The sequence below is a fragment of the Eublepharis macularius genome, chromosome 14, assembly GCF_028583425.1.
Source record: "Eublepharis macularius isolate TG4126 chromosome 14, MPM_Emac_v1.0, whole genome shotgun sequence".
Taxonomy (NCBI): domain Eukaryota; kingdom Metazoa; phylum Chordata; class Lepidosauria; order Squamata; family Eublepharidae; genus Eublepharis; species Eublepharis macularius.
Window position 1 is genome coordinate 67,812,611 of NC_072803.1, and position 17,868 is coordinate 67,830,478.

General features: G+C 46.6%; 1 protein-coding gene across 2 annotated transcripts in view; it reads left to right on the top strand.

Annotated features, from left to right (window-relative positions):
• COL5A1 (collagen type V alpha 1 chain) overlaps window positions 1–17,868 on the top strand; it is a 404,609-nt gene that overhangs the window by 182,194 nt on the left and 204,547 nt on the right. The window lies entirely within an intron of this gene.

Genomic DNA, 17,868 nt, shown 5'->3' on the forward strand with positions numbered 1-17,868 from the left:
GGGGGCAGGCATCGCCATCTGCTCTGCTCCTACTCTCATCTGGTTGAAGGGGGCGGGCATTTCCACTTGCTCCGCTACTACTGCCACCTGTGTTAAGGTGAGGGGTGGGCATTGCTACCTATTCTGCTCCTAATACCAAATGGGTGAAGGAGATGCGGGTATTGCCACTTGCTCTGTTCCCAATTCTGGCCAGTTGAAGGGGGACAGGCATTGCTGCCTGCTTGGCGCCTGATCCCAGCCAGGTAAAGTGGGGGCAGCCATTGCCTTCTGCTATTCCTAACCTCAGCTGGGTGAAGGGGAGTGGGCACTGCCACCTGCTCCACTCCTAATACCTGTTGCATTATGGTGGGGGAGGGCATTGCCACCTGCTCCACTCCTGATACCAGCTGGGTTAAGGCGGGGGTTGGGCATTGCCATCTGGTCCTCTCCTAATATAAGCTGGGTTAAGGCAGGGGGTGGGAATTGGCAGAGGTGGGCATTGCCACCTGCTCCGCTCCTAATACCAGCTGGGTAAGACGAGGGAGGGCATTGCCACCTCCTCTGCTCCCAACAGGCTGAAGGGGGTGGGCATTGCCACCTGCTCTGCTCCTAATACCAGCTGGGTGAAGATGGGGGTGGGCATTGCCACCTGCTCCACTCCTGATCCCAGATGGCTGAAAGGGGCCGGTATTGCTACCTGCCCCTCTCCTAATACCAGCTGGGTTAAGGTGGGGGTGGACATTACCACCTGCTTTGCTCCTAATATCAGCTGGGCTAAGGCATTGGACGGGCATTGCCTCCTGCTCCCCTCCTAATACCAGCTGGTTTAAGGCGGGGCTGGGCATTGCCACCTGCTCTGCTCCTAATATTAGGTGGGTTAATGTGGGGGTGGGTATTGCCACCTGTTCTGCTCCTTATACCAGCTGCGTGAAGACAGAGGGTGGGCATTGCTCCGCTCCTAATACCAGCTGGGTTAAGGCATTGGATGGGCATTGCCACCTGTTCCCCTCCCGATCCCAGCCTGGCCTTCCTGCCACGGAAGATTTTGTGGAGGGACATGGTGCCTTGCCTGGGCTTCCCTCCACGGCAGCGCTCTCTGGTGGTGCACCAAGGTATAAAGTGAGTTGTCTGAAACACGCTTACTCAATTATATAGTAGGATGTGCTAGTTTTTACTTGAAGAGAGTCAGTTTATGTGCACGATGTGTGCTTAATGTGCAGCATTGGAAATGTCCTGCCCTATTTGCAGCCTGAAGTATACAGTCCATCCCACCACCTTATCTTGCCACACATCTAGCCCAGGCCAAAGTCTGTGTCTAACAGGTAGGGGAAGTCTGACCAGAAAGGACAGTGTCCGGTCATGATATAGAGCAGGGTAAGGGGCCATTCATGTTTCTTGGACCCTTCACAGAGCCTTGGTTGAAAGAGCAGAATACTGCTGAGCTCCTAGAAGCCAGAAGGTGGAGTGTTGAAACCCAGGGACTGGTTCAGCATTCCACTGGTTTACTAGCTGCCTAGCTCACTGGTGGCCACCCTGTCTGAGCTGCTGGAGGTAGTTTTGGGTTTGATGTTGGAGGCCCCAGATTGGTTGTTCTCGGGGATTTCAACATCATGCCAGGGGCACCTCATCTGGGTTAGCTCGGGATTTCATTGCCTTTTTAGGCATCATGGGTTTGACCAAGGTTATGATGAGCCCAACTCATGAAAAAGGGCATATGCTGGACTTAAGTTTTTGAGGGTGGTTCAGTTTATGGGTTGGAGGTTCAGCCTCTGCCATGGTCTGACTAGCATCTGCTCAAGGCACAGGGGAATGCAGCATCAACTCTCTGCAGGGATAGTCAGGACAAATAGTTTGCCCAAGATGGTAGATTTTTTAAAAAGTTTTTGGAATTAACCAAGCTGATACTCTTCCACCTATTTTCTGCCATACAAGATACTCCAAGGACAGTCTCTTAAATTCCACAGGTATATATTTTGCCAAATTCTTTACACAATATAATAGAATCTGGCTAAATGGTCTAACTAACTTTCCAAGTTCTGGAGAATTTACTTTTGTTTCAGCAAGGGGCTGTAGTGCAATTGATTTTGTTTTGGTCTCCCCCTCACTGAAACCTGGATGATTTTATTATTAGTGATAATTTCCCTCTTATTTTGACTCTCCAGATCGGCTCTTTTACAAATTCTTTTGGTAATCCTGTTCTAGAACTTTCTGAGACTGATTTACTCCCTAGAATGTTCTGGGATGGCCGTGTAGAATGGGAAACTCAGCAACTTTTTAAATGTGGTCCTCTCCTGGAGAATAGGTCCTCTCTAATAAGTGCAACTGATCCTATAGTATCCATGTCAACCTACAACTCCCTAATATCTCATATATCTGAATCATTATGTGTGAGACTTGGTAGCTTGAACAGAGGGATGATTAAACAGGTAAATCCTGTAAACTCATGGTTTGACAGAGAATGCAGGGAAGTAAAAACTCTGTTACGCAGTGTCTATAGTCATTTTCGTAACTCAAAGGCCTCAACTCTGCCGCCTGAATATTTTAAGCTTAAGAATCAACTGCATTAGCTTACCAAAAAAAAAGATATGAATACATTAAGACTCAATGGGATAAATTATATTATGCTTCGACCTTAAAGAACTCAAAAAATTTTGGGCTATAGTCTCGGGGGCATTTCGTGCTGATGATCCTTCTATGTCTGCCATTTCCTTCTATGTCTGGTTCCAGTATTTCTCAACCTTATTCTATCAAGAGCAAATTTGTGTTGCTTATCCATCTGAGTCTTCTTTAATTGATTTGCCTGACTGGCCACCTGTGGCACCAGAGGAAATCATAGAATCATAGAGTTGGAAGGGGCCATACAGACCATCTAGTCCAAGCCCCTGCCCAGTGCAGGATCAGCCTAAAGCATCTCTGACGAGTATTCATCCAGCCTCTTCTTGAAAACTGCCAGTGAGGGGGAGCTCACCACCTCCGTAGGCAGCTGATTCCACTTTTGAACTACTCTGACTGTGAAAAAGTTTTTCCTAATATCCAGTCGGTACCTTTGTGCATGTAGTTTTCGCCCATTGCTTCGCGTCCTACCCTCTGCTGCCAACTGGAACAGCTCCCTGCCCTCCTCCAAATGACAGCCTTTCAAATATTTAAAGAGAGCAATCATGTCCCCCCTCAACCTCCTCTTCTCCAAACTAAACATTCCCAAGGCCCTCAGCCTTTCCTCGTAGGGCTCAGTCTCCAGACCCCTGATCATCCTCGTCGCTCTCCTCTGCACCCTCTTGATTTTGTCCACATCCTTTTTGAAGTGAGGCCTCCAGAACTGCACACAATACTCCAGGTGTGGCCTGATCAAGGCAGTATAGAGAGGGGCTATGACCTCCTGCGATTTCGATGCTATGGCCCCTTTGATACAACCCAGGATTGAATTAGCCTTTTTTGCCACCCGCATCACACTGACTGCTCATATTCAGTTTACAGTCCACTCTTACCCCAAGATCCCTTTCACATATACTACTGCCCAGAAGTGTATCCCCCATCCAATATTTGTGCTTCTCATTTTTGTGGCCCAGATGTAATACTGTGCACTTGTCTTGGTTGAATTGCATCCTATTCACAGCTGCCCACTTCTCCAGAGTATTCAGGTCTTGTTGAATTTTAATTCTATCTTCTGGGGTGTTTGCTACCCCTCCCAATTTGGTATCATCAGCAAATTTAATGAGCAGCCCTTCCACTCCTTCATCCAGATCATTGATAAAAATATTGAAAAGTACCGGGCCCAAAACCGAGCCCTGCAGCACTCCACTGGACACCTCCCTCCAATCTGATGAAACGCCCACCACCACTCTTTGAGTGCAGTCCTACAACCAGTTCCCTATCCACCGAACTGTCCTATAGTCTACTCCACAGTCTTCCAGTTTGCCCATCAGAATGTCATGGGGGACCTTATCAAAAGCTTTACTGAAATCCAGATAAATCACATCAACAGAGTTCCCCCGATCCAGTAAGCTGGTCACTCGATCAAAGAAGGAAACCAGGTTTGTCTGGCAGGATCTGTTAGGAACAAAACCATGCTGACTTCCCCGGATCACTGAGCGGTCCTTCAGATGCTTACAGATTGATCCCTTTAAAATCTGTTCTAATATCTTCCCAGCCACAGAAGTCAGACTGACTGGCCTGTAGTTTCCCGGGTCATCCTTCCTCCCTTTCTTAAAGATTGGGATAACATTTGTTCTTCTCCAATCTTGTGGCACATCCACAGTCCTCCAGGAGGCCTTGAAGATGATGGACAGGGGTTCTGCAAGTTCTCTGGAAAGTTCTTTCAGCACTCTTGGGTGCACCCCATCCGGCCCAGGGGATTTGTATTCATCCAGTGCAGCCAGATGCCTCTCCACTACCTCTCTGTCAATGTCAATTAGCCACTCAGGTGTCCTGCCACATTTTCTACTATCTCTAGATGTGCCTGAGTTCTTCAGGGAGAAAACAGAGGCAAAAAAGTCATTAAGCCTGTCTGCTTTTTCTCTGTCCTGCATCAGAGTTTCTCCATCTACTCCCAACAGTGGTCCAATTGCCTCTTTTACCTTGCGTTTGCTTCTCACATATCTGTAGAAGTTTTTCTTGTTGTAGCGAGCCCTCCTGGCCAGACCCAGCTCGTACTGAGCTTTGGCCTCTCTGATGGCTGATCTGCAGTACCTAGTAACCCTCATATACTCCTCTTTAGAGGTCTGTCCTTCTCTCCATTTCCTGAACATTTCCTTTTTCTCCCTTAGCTTATTCAAAGAATTATTCAAAGAATTCAAATCAAAGAATTAATCCTGCAAATGAAATCAGGAAAGGCACCTGGCCCTGATGCCATCCCCTCTGAAATCTTAAAATTAGACCCAGACTGGTGGGCTGCCCCCCTTGCATCTCTGTTTACAACAGAGGCATAATCCCTGAAAATCCCTGTTCAGCATGGCTGAACACAATAGTGGTTCCGTTATATAAAAAGGGTGACCATACTAACCCTGCCAATTATAGGCCAGTTAGCCTACTCTCCATAATGGGTAAGCTATACACTAAGCACTTATTGGCCAAGCTTAAGTTCTGGATGACACAGAAGCGTATTTTAGGCCCTGAACAGGTGGGCTTTTGTAAAAGGAAGACCACGTTTGACCACTGTGTCACCCTATCCCATTTTATTAATAAATACACTGTGAGAACTAATTTGAAATTATTTGTGGCCTTCCTGGACTTAAAGGGAGCATTTGACTCAGTTAACAGGGATCTTCTTTGGACTAAATTACATCAGTTAAATATGGACAAAAGCCTTCTTATGCTTATTAAGAAATTATATACTTCTAATACCTGCCAGATTAAGTGCTCATTAGCAGGCACAACACTGACTTCTAAGATTCCCTTTGACAAGGGTGTCAAACAGAGTTGTATCTTAGCTCCCTTTCTATTTAATCTTTTTCTCAGTGACCTTGCTGATCACCTATCTGGTGCTGACTGTCATAGCCCAAAACTTGGTGTGATTCACTTGCCTCTACAGTGAAATTCCTCTCACTGTAGGGAGGATGGCTCCATATTTATCTTCCCTGCAGGTGCCACAACTTTGTAGAGCATTTTCTTTGGCCAGGTGCAATGCTATTCCTTTGGCCATTCTACATGGCAGATTTAACAGGATAACCTGTTCAGCTAGATGCTGTTTATGTGAACGAAAATGTGTTGAGTCAATTATGCATGTTCTTTTGCATTGTCATTTGTATGCTGGTATACGTCAAACTTACTTAAAATCTGTTTTAGCTATTATGATGGATTGCTCTGACTCTCTCAAGGTCTATAGACTGTTGAGCAATTCCTTTCCTGACGTCACTGAGAAGGTGGCTAAGTTTCTCCATTCTGCTTTGAAGTTGCGTCAAAGGATATCACGGAAATAAGCTATAAATGTATTTATGTATTTGTAATGCAGTATTCTTTTAACTTGGTTTTTTCTTTTTTGTAAGTGGATAACTTGAATTGCTGCTATATGCCAATAAAGGCAAACTTGAACTTGAAATAGTTTGCCCATGGATATGTGAGGGTCCGGTTGGATTCCAAAATGCTCTGAGGGATTTTTTATCCCAAATGGCAGCTCTGTTGAGGCCCCAGTAGAAGCTTGGAACACGAAGCTCCTGGAAGCTATCAACAGGATTGCTCCCCGGAGTCCTCTCTTGCCCTCAAGGTGGAATTTGGTGCTGTGGTTTATTATGGGATTATGTAATGAAGAGGGCTGGAAGGTATCTGGAACAGCAGTGGTGAAATCTCAGAATTAATCTGATTCAGCCATAGAGCTTGTCTGAAGGCCTATGAGGTGGTGGTGATGGCAGCAAAGAAATCATTTTCTCCCCTATCATTATGTTACCTGGTTTGTATCCAGCTTAGTTTTTTAGTGTCAAATCTATCAAGTAGATTTGGACGCTGGATGCATTATAGTTCAGGCAGTAGTGGAGTCTTGTTAATTATCAAGTCTGTGAATCATTTCAACCCGGTTACCATGCTGGTCATTCCCAAGATCTTGCGGGTTACTCCTAGTAAACAAAACTTTCTCCAGTGGTCCAGGGTAGGGGAGTCCTCACTAATAACAAGAAGCTCTCCCTGGAGGCAGGCAGGGTTTTTAGGGTGTTTTGGTGATTCCTGAGGGGAGGAGCTTCTCCCCCAGTCTTCCAGTTCGGGCCTGATCCCCTTTTAAGGCGCCACCCATCAAATGGGTAAGATGAACAGCTCGTCCACCCAAACGTTCTTTGTTGTAGCTACCACCCACTGGAATGGACTGTCTGATATGGTCAGGGCAGCTCCCTCATTTCCATCATTCTTCAGAAAATTTAAACAGAACTGTTCATAAGGGCATTTTGTAAATGAAAAAGATTTGTAGTTTAATATCTGTGAAAAAATTAGGCTGTTTTATAGATTGCTTTTAAATTTTGCAGTCTGCTTTGAATCTCAGTGAGAAAGGTAGACTATAAATAAATGCATTTGGGGATGCCTTTCTCCCTCTAGCACTTTTACTTCTGCTCTTCAAGGAGCTGAGCCAGTGTGACTGTTGCTGTAAACTGTAAACTGGCTGTGGGGGTACTCTCGCTTTCTCTGGAATGCACTGAATGCTGGTTGTACACATGGCCATTATCCAACCAGCAAAAAGCAAGATGGATACCTGCACAGGCCTGCCAAAGCTCGGTGTTTTTATTTTCAAAGAACTTACTTCTTAAGGATGTTTTCTCTCCTGTTAGATCTTTGGGATCCTTATCAGCCAATTGTTCATTAATCAACTTCTCTGGATGGTTTTACCTATTGGCTGAATTGCCCTGCCAATTGTAGTTATTGGCTGTTGGCCTGGAAAGGCACATGTCCCATTGTATATAGAATTGATTCATGTATTTGAATGGCAGCTGTGTACTAACCAACTGTTAATGAATCAACCTTAATATTTGGATCTAAGCACTCAGAGCCAAGCTACAGGTGATGCCTGACCCAGATTGGACACTTGTCAGCTTCCCTCAAGTTTTGATGGGAAATGTAGGCAGCTTGGCGGAATGCTGGACAAGTGACAGTTGAAAAGTCCATTGGACAGCAGTCGGAGAGCCAAGCCGCAAGACTAGGACGCCTACATTTCCCATCAAAACTTGAGGGAAGCTGACAAGTGTCCAACCTGTGTCAGGCGTCACTTGTAGCTTGACTCTTAGACAATTCACAAGGAGGGAGGGGATGGAGACCAGGCAAGGTTAAGAAAACAGATGCCATCCTAGCTCTTTTTCAGAGTTCTTTAAAATGCAAATTAAATTGTGATGATTTCTCCCGCCTCCCTTTTCTCTGGAAGAGTGAAATGTTTCTATTAGGCAGCATGCCCTGGGATGAATCAATGGACCCAAGATAGGCTCGATATTGGCCAGACCCAAAAGGGAATTGAAAGGAAGCTGATGGAAGAGCAAGACTACCCATTTCTGGCATGCTGTGAATATTCTGGAGGATTGCAGTATGTTACATCAGCTGGGAAAACAAGAAAAGCCTTGTTAAAAGACATTCATGTTTCCTGTGTGTAAAATTGCCTGGATGCCACCAGTGAGCATACTATTGCCAGGGAAGTGCGGGGAGGGAAGGGGAAGCAGCCAAGAAATCTTTTGGTGATGTTGTGCTTGAGTTGGCGAGAGCTGAGCCTGGCTACAGCACAAGAAACCACAAGTATTTTCATCATTAACATTATTACTCCATTAGTCTTACAGAGGTTTCTAAGGGGACAGTCTCAGTCCCTGTCCCCAAGTAGATTACAGCCTGTGTTTGGGCATGTTTAAAAGCCTGTGGAGAGTTGGGAAGGGCAGGAAGAGATGAGGATAGACGGGGTGGGGGGATGGCAGGAAACGTGGATGACTCTGAGAGAGGCTTAGAGAGAGACTCGCCCCCAAGCAAACTTACTGACTATGTGGGATTTGGCAGTCTGCTTTCCCATACTCAAAGCCAGCTGGGATGTATCGTGCATTTATTGTCTGGTGTTTCTGGGCCCAAACGGATGCAACTGCATCCCCTGTGGAGGCCATGAGGATGCCTCTGCCATTTTAAAGTCGTTTAAAAATGCTGCACAGGCCTAATCCTGACCGAGGGCAGTTTGGTGCTCTTGTTGGCCCCTGCGCCTTTTCAAGTGCTGAAATGGCCGTAGGTGGTGGTGGGAATTGCAGCTCCTTCGGCTGGTGGCCGTGTAACGAATGATTGGCCTCTTCGGCATGCTGGTATTGATTAAGGAAGCGTCTTCTAGGAGGTACATTGACTTTGTTTCTTTATCTGCTGCAACTGTTTTCTGTCTGAATTCATAGAAGCCGGGGAGTTAGAGTTTACCAACCCACACCTCCGCCCTCTCTCCCCGCTGTGTATGGTGTGCAGGGAAAGGGGAATGGCGCCCCATCTGGGATATTGAAATGTGTGCTGCTATATAAGATTTGATTTTATTGTTTTACTGTTTTATCTGTTTAGCTCCGTAATCCATCTGTTGCTGTAACCCACCCTGAGCCCGCTTGTGGGGAGGGCGGGCTATAAATGTAATCAATCAATCCATTTGTAAAAATGACTGCTGGTCACACATCAGAGGAGGATCCTTGGGAGAGGCGCTGAATGCCCAGTGAGGTCTGGATTACAAGGGCATGACAAAACAAAATTTGCCGGTTGAAAGGCAGGCAGAGGTGAGAATCAAGCTCAGGCAGGCAAGTCAGGTGGGTGTGAGGAGGAACGGGAAAGAAGAGCTGTGAGATCAGGGAAACAGAGCCCAGGCTTGCAAGGAGAATGGAAGCAAGAGGATGCACGGATACGTAGAGTGGTCCCCCATTTCATGGAAGGAGACTCTCAAGGGAGCAGGGCTTGCAGGGATGACTTCCAGTTCAGCTTCTGGGAGTACCAGGATTTGAAATGGCCCTCTGCTGCCAGTCCTGAGACCACTATACGCAGCCCATCTGCCTTCACTGGGGTCATAGAGACCCCTGGTCGGTGAATAGCAAGACAGGACTGTTGACTCCCTGCCTGACTTCTGGGCTCTTCAGGGCATCTGGCTGCTTGGCCAGTTGTCTCAGCTGGCAGGGTGGCTCTTCTATCCTTAGCAGGAATTTGTGAATGTTAACTCTCCCTTCTATGAATAGTTCATTGACTTTTTCCTATTTTTTAAAAAACATTAGCTGCTTAAATTGTATTAAAAAGTCACACTTTGGACCATGATAGAGGATTTATATTGGATACCCTCCTACAAAAGAAAGAGTCAGGAAGGACTGCTACCTGATAAGGCTGGATTAGCCCTTCAAGGGCCCTGATAGCCAACATCTAGGAAGTGGCTTAAATGAGCCTTTTCTCTCCCTTTCCACACACAGTGAAAGGAAAAGGTTGTGACCTTTGCTAAATATGGACCATGAATTAAGCTCTCCCTGCCTGGCAGGGTTAAAAGTTCAAGAGAACAGTGAAAATAATAGAATCCTGGCCAAAATGGCTTGGGTAGTTGCCTCCCCCAACCCTTCCCTCTTTTGGAAGTCAGTTTCTAACATTCATCCCAGTATCTGCAACCAAGAACTAGTTGGGAGGTGGCTGTCATCAATAAGCTGAGGACACCCAGCTCTATATTTCTTTTAAATTACCTGGTGATACAGCAGAGGTCTTGAACCACTGCCTGACAGTCATGGTCTTGAATTGAATTTATGAGCTGAATTCCATGGAGAAGTGGTGTTTTGGGTTCTAGGAATGTGTTCCTGTGATGTCCCACTTACAACTGAAAGTAATCACTTGGTGTTGCAGCAAGGAGCGATGATGAACATATGTGTGTGTTTTTCTGTGTGAGTGTGTGTGTGTGTGTGTGTGTGAATCCGCAGACTGTTTCAGCTGAATCCAGTGGAGAAAAATGCACAGCCGGAAGAAGCCAAAAGCATTCTACGAAAGACAAGAGACAGCTGGGAACATGGTAGTCACTTGATTTACTTAAAGCCAAAGAAATCATCAGGGCCTGATTATGGGTACGTTGTGATTGTCACAGAAGCAGAAGTGTTGTTTACCTAAGGAGATGACCTCAACATGGTAAAGCAGTAGGCACTAGGGATGTGGGTAACAAAAATCCTGAGTTTTGTAAAAATCACAGGAAAGACTGTCCCTGAGCCTGCCTTCGTTCTCTCCAGAACGGAAGGTGCTGCTCTGGGCTGCTTGGTCGACACAGGAACTCCTCCTTGAACGTTCCATGATATTTTTCAGTTCTGAATGCTTTCAACTGTGTGGCCTCACAGCAACGTGCAAACACTTCCCTTTGGTGCTTTTTGCAGTCCCCCCCCCACAAAAAAATTCTCCCCCCCCCGGTAACCTTCCTTATTTTATTCCTTCCGTGAGACACAGGAAAGGAGAGTAGGGAAGAATGTGGTCAGTGGTCGAATACTCCTGCTTTCTGTCTTGACTTGGTGGTGGAATGCGTGCAGATTTGGGGGAGGCTGGTGGGGGCAATAGGATGTTTCATCACAGAAAGAAAACATCTAGGTCTAACAGGGAAGCTGGAGGTTTGTGTCTTGGTGAGCTGGTCAATATAACACTTGCTTCAGGTACACTTAATTGGAAGACTACAGTAACTGCTGAGGTGTCATCCTGAGATGATTGCTGCTGCGAAGCAGCTCCTTGGTTGCTATTTGTTCTCCATTGGACACAAATATGTCATTGAAGCAGATTGGTGCTCTACATGGGGAACCAATCTGGTTGACCATGGCCTTGTACAAAAGCGCAAACTGCAAAGTCTTCAGTGGTTCAACACAGGGTTAATGAGTCAGTCAGGGAGGCTACCTTTCACTGGCCACCCAACAGCTCTTGGTAAAAAATAGCTCTTAAAAAATCCAACTTCATTCTTCTCCCCCTTCTTGTCATTGCTGACCTCCATTTTTAAATCAAATACACCCAGTGCCTACCAGCTTTCCCAACAAGGATGCATGATTCTTATGCTGTTGGATTGATCATCAGCCAATTATCTCCCCCAACTGTACGTGCAAACTGACCGTACTGCATTGTAGGAGAAAAGAGTTAGTGCAGGGTGAGGCTGCGCGGACCCGGTGCATTCCATCTGTCAGTTACACAGGAGTCAAAGGAACACTGCACAGTGTAACAGGAGGACACATTATTGGACAACATGATTATTGTATCTGCATGTGGCTTTGTAGCATGATTAACATATGGGAGACAGAGTGTTGTTTCTGTTGCTTTGTACTGTGGGGAGGAAAACTAGGTAAAGACTGGTATGAATTTGGCCCAAGAGGGCACAAAGAGAGCAAACTCAAGGGAAGATTCCGTCCAACCTATCTTTGCAAGACAATAGGCGGGCAGGCAGCCCATGCCAACCATAACAGTAGAAGAAGTATTTCTCTGAAAGGCTGTTGCACAGGGTTTCACTTGTTCATCGAGTGGTCTTCTGTGCAGCACACACTGGGACTGCAAATGTGCAGACCAGCCACGGAGATTTCCAGGGATTTCTAGAAGACTAGGAGTGCCCCTCCTCCCTTTGATGCTTTCCCACCAAAAACATCACATGACCAGGACGAGGGGCGCTGTGCCCTCAGTTCTCTCCATGCCGCTGCTGGAGACTCCCCAGAAATGAAGGTTCCAGAGAGTTCACAGCGAGGCAGGAGGGAGGGATGTGTGCCGGAGGAAAAAACTCAGACTGGCGTGAAGCCACAGCCTTGGAGAAGAGCTGTTGTGAGGAGGCTCTGAGGGGGCCACACCTTTGGCTTGGCCCTTGGTACTCAAGGGGGCCAGGGAGGGGGCAGGTGCCTTTAATCAGGCTGGTGTTTCCAACATCTTGAAGAAGCCTCTCTTGAGCCATAACAGTGAAGGGAGACAGAAATGTTTATTCTTTAAATGTAGTTTTATTCTTCACTAGAATGACTATTGATGATTAAAAACTTTCAAGAGAAATGAGTTTCCTCAGCCTCAAGGATGAGGTGAGGAAAAAGTGGATAACAGCAGTAGAGATCCTCTAAGAGATCCTCTCTTAGAGGTGGCAAAAAGAGAACTGAGGGAATAGTGCCCCTCCTCCTGGTCATGTGATTTTTTGGCAAGAAAGCGCAAATGGGTGGAGGGGCACTCCTAGTCTTCTAGAAAGCTCTGGAAATCTTCTCCATGGCCGGCCTGCATGTGCAGAGTCTCAATGTGGGACTGCACAGAAGCCACAAAAATCTACAGTGAGCTTCATACGGAGGTCTCAATGTGTGCAACTGGTCCACTTCACCTATGACATCAGTTCGCTTGGCGTAGGCAAGGCCAGCTCCCCAGCTTTTACCTGTGCTTAATGTCTTGGGAGAAAGTGTTGACTAGGTTGTAAAGGTAGAAATAAATAAATGAAAAGAGAAGAAATACCTTGTTTCACATATTCAGCACCAGCTCGAAGGTAGTGGTGCCACTGAAGACAAAAGAGGAACACTCATTCCCGATTCTCACCAGTCTGCTAAACGTGCCCTCGATATGCTGGCAAAAGCTGAGTTCTGTGAACTGTCTGGAATGGCAAAAGCTCCCTTTGCAGCAGGCCACCAGACCCACCTGTTGACCATTGTGGCTTGCAGACCTTTTCTGTGCGCTTTGACTCACAGAATGGAGTCAGACCCTTTCTGTGTGCCTTTACACACAGGACGGAGAGGCACCAACAACATCTCTGTGTACCATGGGAGGTGTCTTTCCTCCCTGCAAAACAGCAAGAGATCATGTCATGCACATTGAAGTAGATTTGGAAACAAATGATTGGTTCATAAAATGGAGCCACTGTGCTGGCCTGAGGCACTGGACTAAGAGCCGAGCTACAAGTGATGCCTGACAGGAGTTGGCCACGTGTCAGGTTCCCAAAAGTGTTGCTGGGAATTGTAGGCATCTTTTCTGGTGACAGCTCGGCTTCTTCCCAGCTTATTACAAGCAAAGCCTGCCGGCGGTGGGGTGCAGGGAGCTCACCTTCTGCTGTCCCAAGGGAGCCCCTGGCAGCTGCCGCCGCTCCAAGCCCCCTTACCCCGTTTCACCAGCGGCTAGCAAAGGGCAGCCGGGACAGTGAGGAGCAGCTGCAACAGTGAGGGCAGCACTGTCCTGGCAGCCGGGACAGTGAGGAGCAGCCGGGACAGTGAGGGCAGCACTGTCCTGGCAGCCGGGACAGTGAGGAGCGCTCTGCCAATGGCAGCGCAGGAAGCTTCCCACGCTTCGCACACCCCAAGCCTGCTTTGCCCTCCAGCGGCAGCACACTCCTTCTGGCTTCTGCGGCTCCCCTCCAGCCTTGACCGGAGAGCCACACGAGATCCAGCAGGAGGCGAGGCGGCTCGGGAAGCTTCCTGTGCTTCACAGGCCCTGTGCCCACTGCAGCCCACCTGGCCTTTGTAGGCTCTTCCTGCCTCTGCCTCATTGCATGGAGGAAGCCTCTGCAGTTCCCCTCCCAGCCGGTGTGGAGACAGAAAGGGCCCACAAAGGCGGGGTGGACTGCGTCTTGCTCCCTCATTGCATGGAGGAAGCCCTTGTGGCTCCACGCCTGCTGGGAGGGGAGCCGCAGAGGCTTCTTCCATGCAACAAGGCAGAGGCAGGAAGGGCCCACAAAGGCCGGGCAGGCAAAGCAGGCTTGGGGTGTATGAAGCACGGGAAGCCTCCTGTGCTGTCGCTGGCAGAGCGCTCCTTACTGTCCCGGCTGCCAGGGGCTCTCTTGGGACGGCAGAAGGTGAGCTCCCTGCACCCCGCCGCAGGCAGGCTTTGCTTGTAATAAGCTGGGAAGGAGCTGAGCTGTCACCAGAAAAGATGCCTATAATTCCCAGCAACACTTTCGGGAACCTGACACATGGCCAACTCCTGTCAGGTGTCACTTGTAGCTCGGCTCTAAATGTGCCATTCAGTGGCCTTCTGCTGGTGTGCTCGAGATTTTTCCAGTTACTAATTATGACTGTAGAAGTCCTACAGAAGTAAGATCGAAGAGCAACCCACCAGAAACCATCCCGTCATGGTAGACATTTCACTCATCAACCACGGATTTGAAAACAGAATGGTAATTTTCAAATAGTGGTGGAGAGTGCCATCAAGTCATAGCTGACTTATGGCGACCCCTGGTGGGGCTTTCATGGCAAGAGACTCACAGAGGTGGTGTCAGTCCTTGGCAAGTAAATCCCCAAGTTCTCCACAGCAGTCACACGGGTGAATTGGTTGAAGTAACTTTTATTAGAGATCAAGGTGCTCAGACAGTGGAATTAGCAGAAGTGAGTATTCAGGAAAAGCATGGTTAGTTATAGGTTAATGTCCCACCCCCTGGTTAGAAGTCCATTGAAATTCGGGCGCGAACACCAGAGACAAAAAAGTCACAGTTTAGACTACATCTACAGAGTAAGCATGAAATCATCCCTGTTCCCAGGAGAAGCCTCGTTTGTGTTAGGTGCAGCCGGTCTCAAGGCCGATCACTTCAGAAGAGAAAGTATTCTGTTTCTTCAGGAGAGTGTTTATGTTCAAAGTAGAGAGAGCACACTTAAGTTCCAAATAACAGGCAAGGAGAGGTAATCAGAGCTCTTCATAGTGTCAGAGGATTAATAAGTGGCATACAACATACACATGGCATGTACTGCAGGCCAGGCATACATGACGGGTGGTTTGCCATTGCCTGCCTCTGTAACCCTGGTCTTCATTGGAGGTCTCCCATCCAATTACCAACCAAGGCCAACCCTGCTTACCTTCTGAGAGCTGATGAGATCAGGCTCACCTGGGCAATCCAGGTCAGGGCAATTCTCAAATGCAGACCCTACAAAGCTCTTATGAACATTTTCAGCAGTTTCTGCAAACTGCAGTTCTCATCAGTCACATATTTTCCTAAATTTGCCAGCAGTGCACAAATCTTAGCAGAATTTGAAAGCCAAATGCTGCTCTGAGTTAGGCCCCATAGGAATTTTTCGAGTGTTTCTAACAGTCAGTGAAGATGGAATGGAATGTTTTATCAACAAAACAAAGATGTTTTGCGCCATTTGTGTTTCCATATCTCTCTCCTCTGCTTATGTCTTCAGTGTTGGCTGAAAACACAAATTTTGTAAATTTCTTTCTTTGTATATGGAAAGTGGTGGTGGTAGAAAGTGCTATCAGGTTGCAGCCGACTTATGGCAACCCCCTACGGTATTAAGGCAAGAGATGAACATTTCCTGCCTCTGTGTAGTAACCCCGTACTTCCTTGGTGGTCTTCTATCCAAGTACTAACCAGAGCTGACCCTGCTTACTTTCTGAGATCTGATAATTTTGGGCTAGCCTGGCCCATCCAGGTCATGGCGTATATGGAAAGGAAGTACTAGTAAATATTATTTACAGGGTATTAACACTCCAAAACTATTGGGAGCTTTCTGAACAATTTTCATTTCTCCTGAAGCACCTTGGTCACATATATTTTAACTTTGATCCAAGATCTTCATAACCCAAGAATTCACTGCTGTCAGTCCACATGGAGTAAACAAGGATTTGCGTTTCATTGCCCAGCTGATTCATACCTCCTGCCCCTTGCAGCATTCCTTTGGGTGGCGATTTTCAGACACTTAAAATACCCCTAACCAATATGACAGACTTGGGTTATGCACTTTTGTCCTACATGAAGGGCAGCAGGCACCACGTTGGGGAGGGTAAGTAAGATTTTTAGAAGGTGGTTTTATGTCATTTGCATGGGATTGTATTCACCAAATTCCTACAGTTTGATCTGATCTGGTAAGCGCCTATGGTCTTTACAACCAAAGCCTTTATGTGGGGGTTAACCAGGCCCCCCCTCACTCTTGTGAACAACTGAGGATTGCTTGTGCCAGTTTTGCTGATATAATTTCGCTTATCAAGGCATTTATCAAATGGCACTCCAACAAATGTAAAGTTTGTAACTGGCTCAAGCTGCAGTCCCCCTTTGTGCTTTCTTGGTCTTTTCCTCCGTTCTGATCACAACGGCAGCTTCACTTACCTCAGCAGGGCCATCTGCAGGTGCCAGTCTGCAAATGGGCAAAAGCAGCGGCTGCCCATACATGCTCATTCTCTGTAGTGGCCCCCACCTTATGGAACGGCCTGCATGAAGCGGTCAGGAAAGCTCCCATTCTCTAAACAGACATCTCAACGAGGTATACTATATAAGATATATAACATAAAATATAATATATTACTATAATATATACTATATTGATAGTGTATTTGATGGAGTATATGCTTAAAAGAAAAGAAATAGAATAAGTTTAAAGTAAGAGATAGTGCGATCCCTGCTATATATTATACTATACTGTTATGTTATATTGATATGAGATATACTATATTGATAGTATGTTTGACAGAGTTTATGTAAAAGAATAAGAATATGCTTAGAGTAAGAGATATTATGATTCAAAGTTGGTAGGAAAATATAAATGAAATAGATTTAAGTAATAAGAAGGGTTAAGGGTTGGAAAGCTGTTGGAAGTCAATAGGGAGGGGGGAGGAAAAGGGTGGGGGACAGTAAGGGGGGAAAATGGGATTATATGTGTTAAATTTGGAAAATTTTCTTTTGTTTTTCCACTCACCAATAAAATTTTATTAAATAAAAAAAGATTAAAAAAAAAAGGAAAGCTCCCATTCTCCTGGCTTTTCACAAACTAAGCAAAATTGAATTATTTCAGGAGGGCTTTCTTACATAGATAACAGGCCCAGTCTGTCCCAGTCCAGTTCATGAGATTTTCTGTAGCTGAGCAAAAGATGTCCATTGGAAACCACCTTGATGCTTTGTTGGTTGGCCGCTGCTTATACGCCCTCCTTTGGCAGAGCCAGTTGAAAGCAGGATTTGTTTCCCTCCCTCCAGATGTTGTCTCTTCTTGCTTGGATAAGAATAAGGAGGGAGTATGAAAAGCCCATTTCTGTGCAACCTGGGATAAAGTGAATACTCGGTCATGTCTCAGAGCCACATTGAATTTAGTCTATTTGAGAAAAAATGAGCTGGTACGCATCATAACAGAGGCGGGCAGTGGGAGGGGTCTGAGGAAGGATATCAGGAGGTGTGAAGGAATGGCTCACAAGCCCTCCCTGTTCATTTGGGTTGGTCCCAGGGAGATTGGAAAACCCCATGGCTGTTCTGCGACTCCACTCAGTGTTGTGTCTTGTGTAGAGAGACTCTATACCTGCACTGTCATTTAGTATTACAGCTGGGCCACAAAAATGGGAAGCACAAATACTGTATGGGGGATACACTTCTGGGCAGTAGTATATGTGAAAGAGATCTTGGGGTAAGTGGAATCAGCTGCCTTGGGAGGTGGTGAGTTCCCCTTCACTGGCAGTTTTCAAGAAGAGGCTGGATGAATATTTGTCAGAGATGCTTTAGGCTGATCCTGCATTGGGCAGGGGGTTGGACTAGATGGTCTGTATGGCCCCTTCCAACTCTGTGATTCTATGATTTAGAGGTTC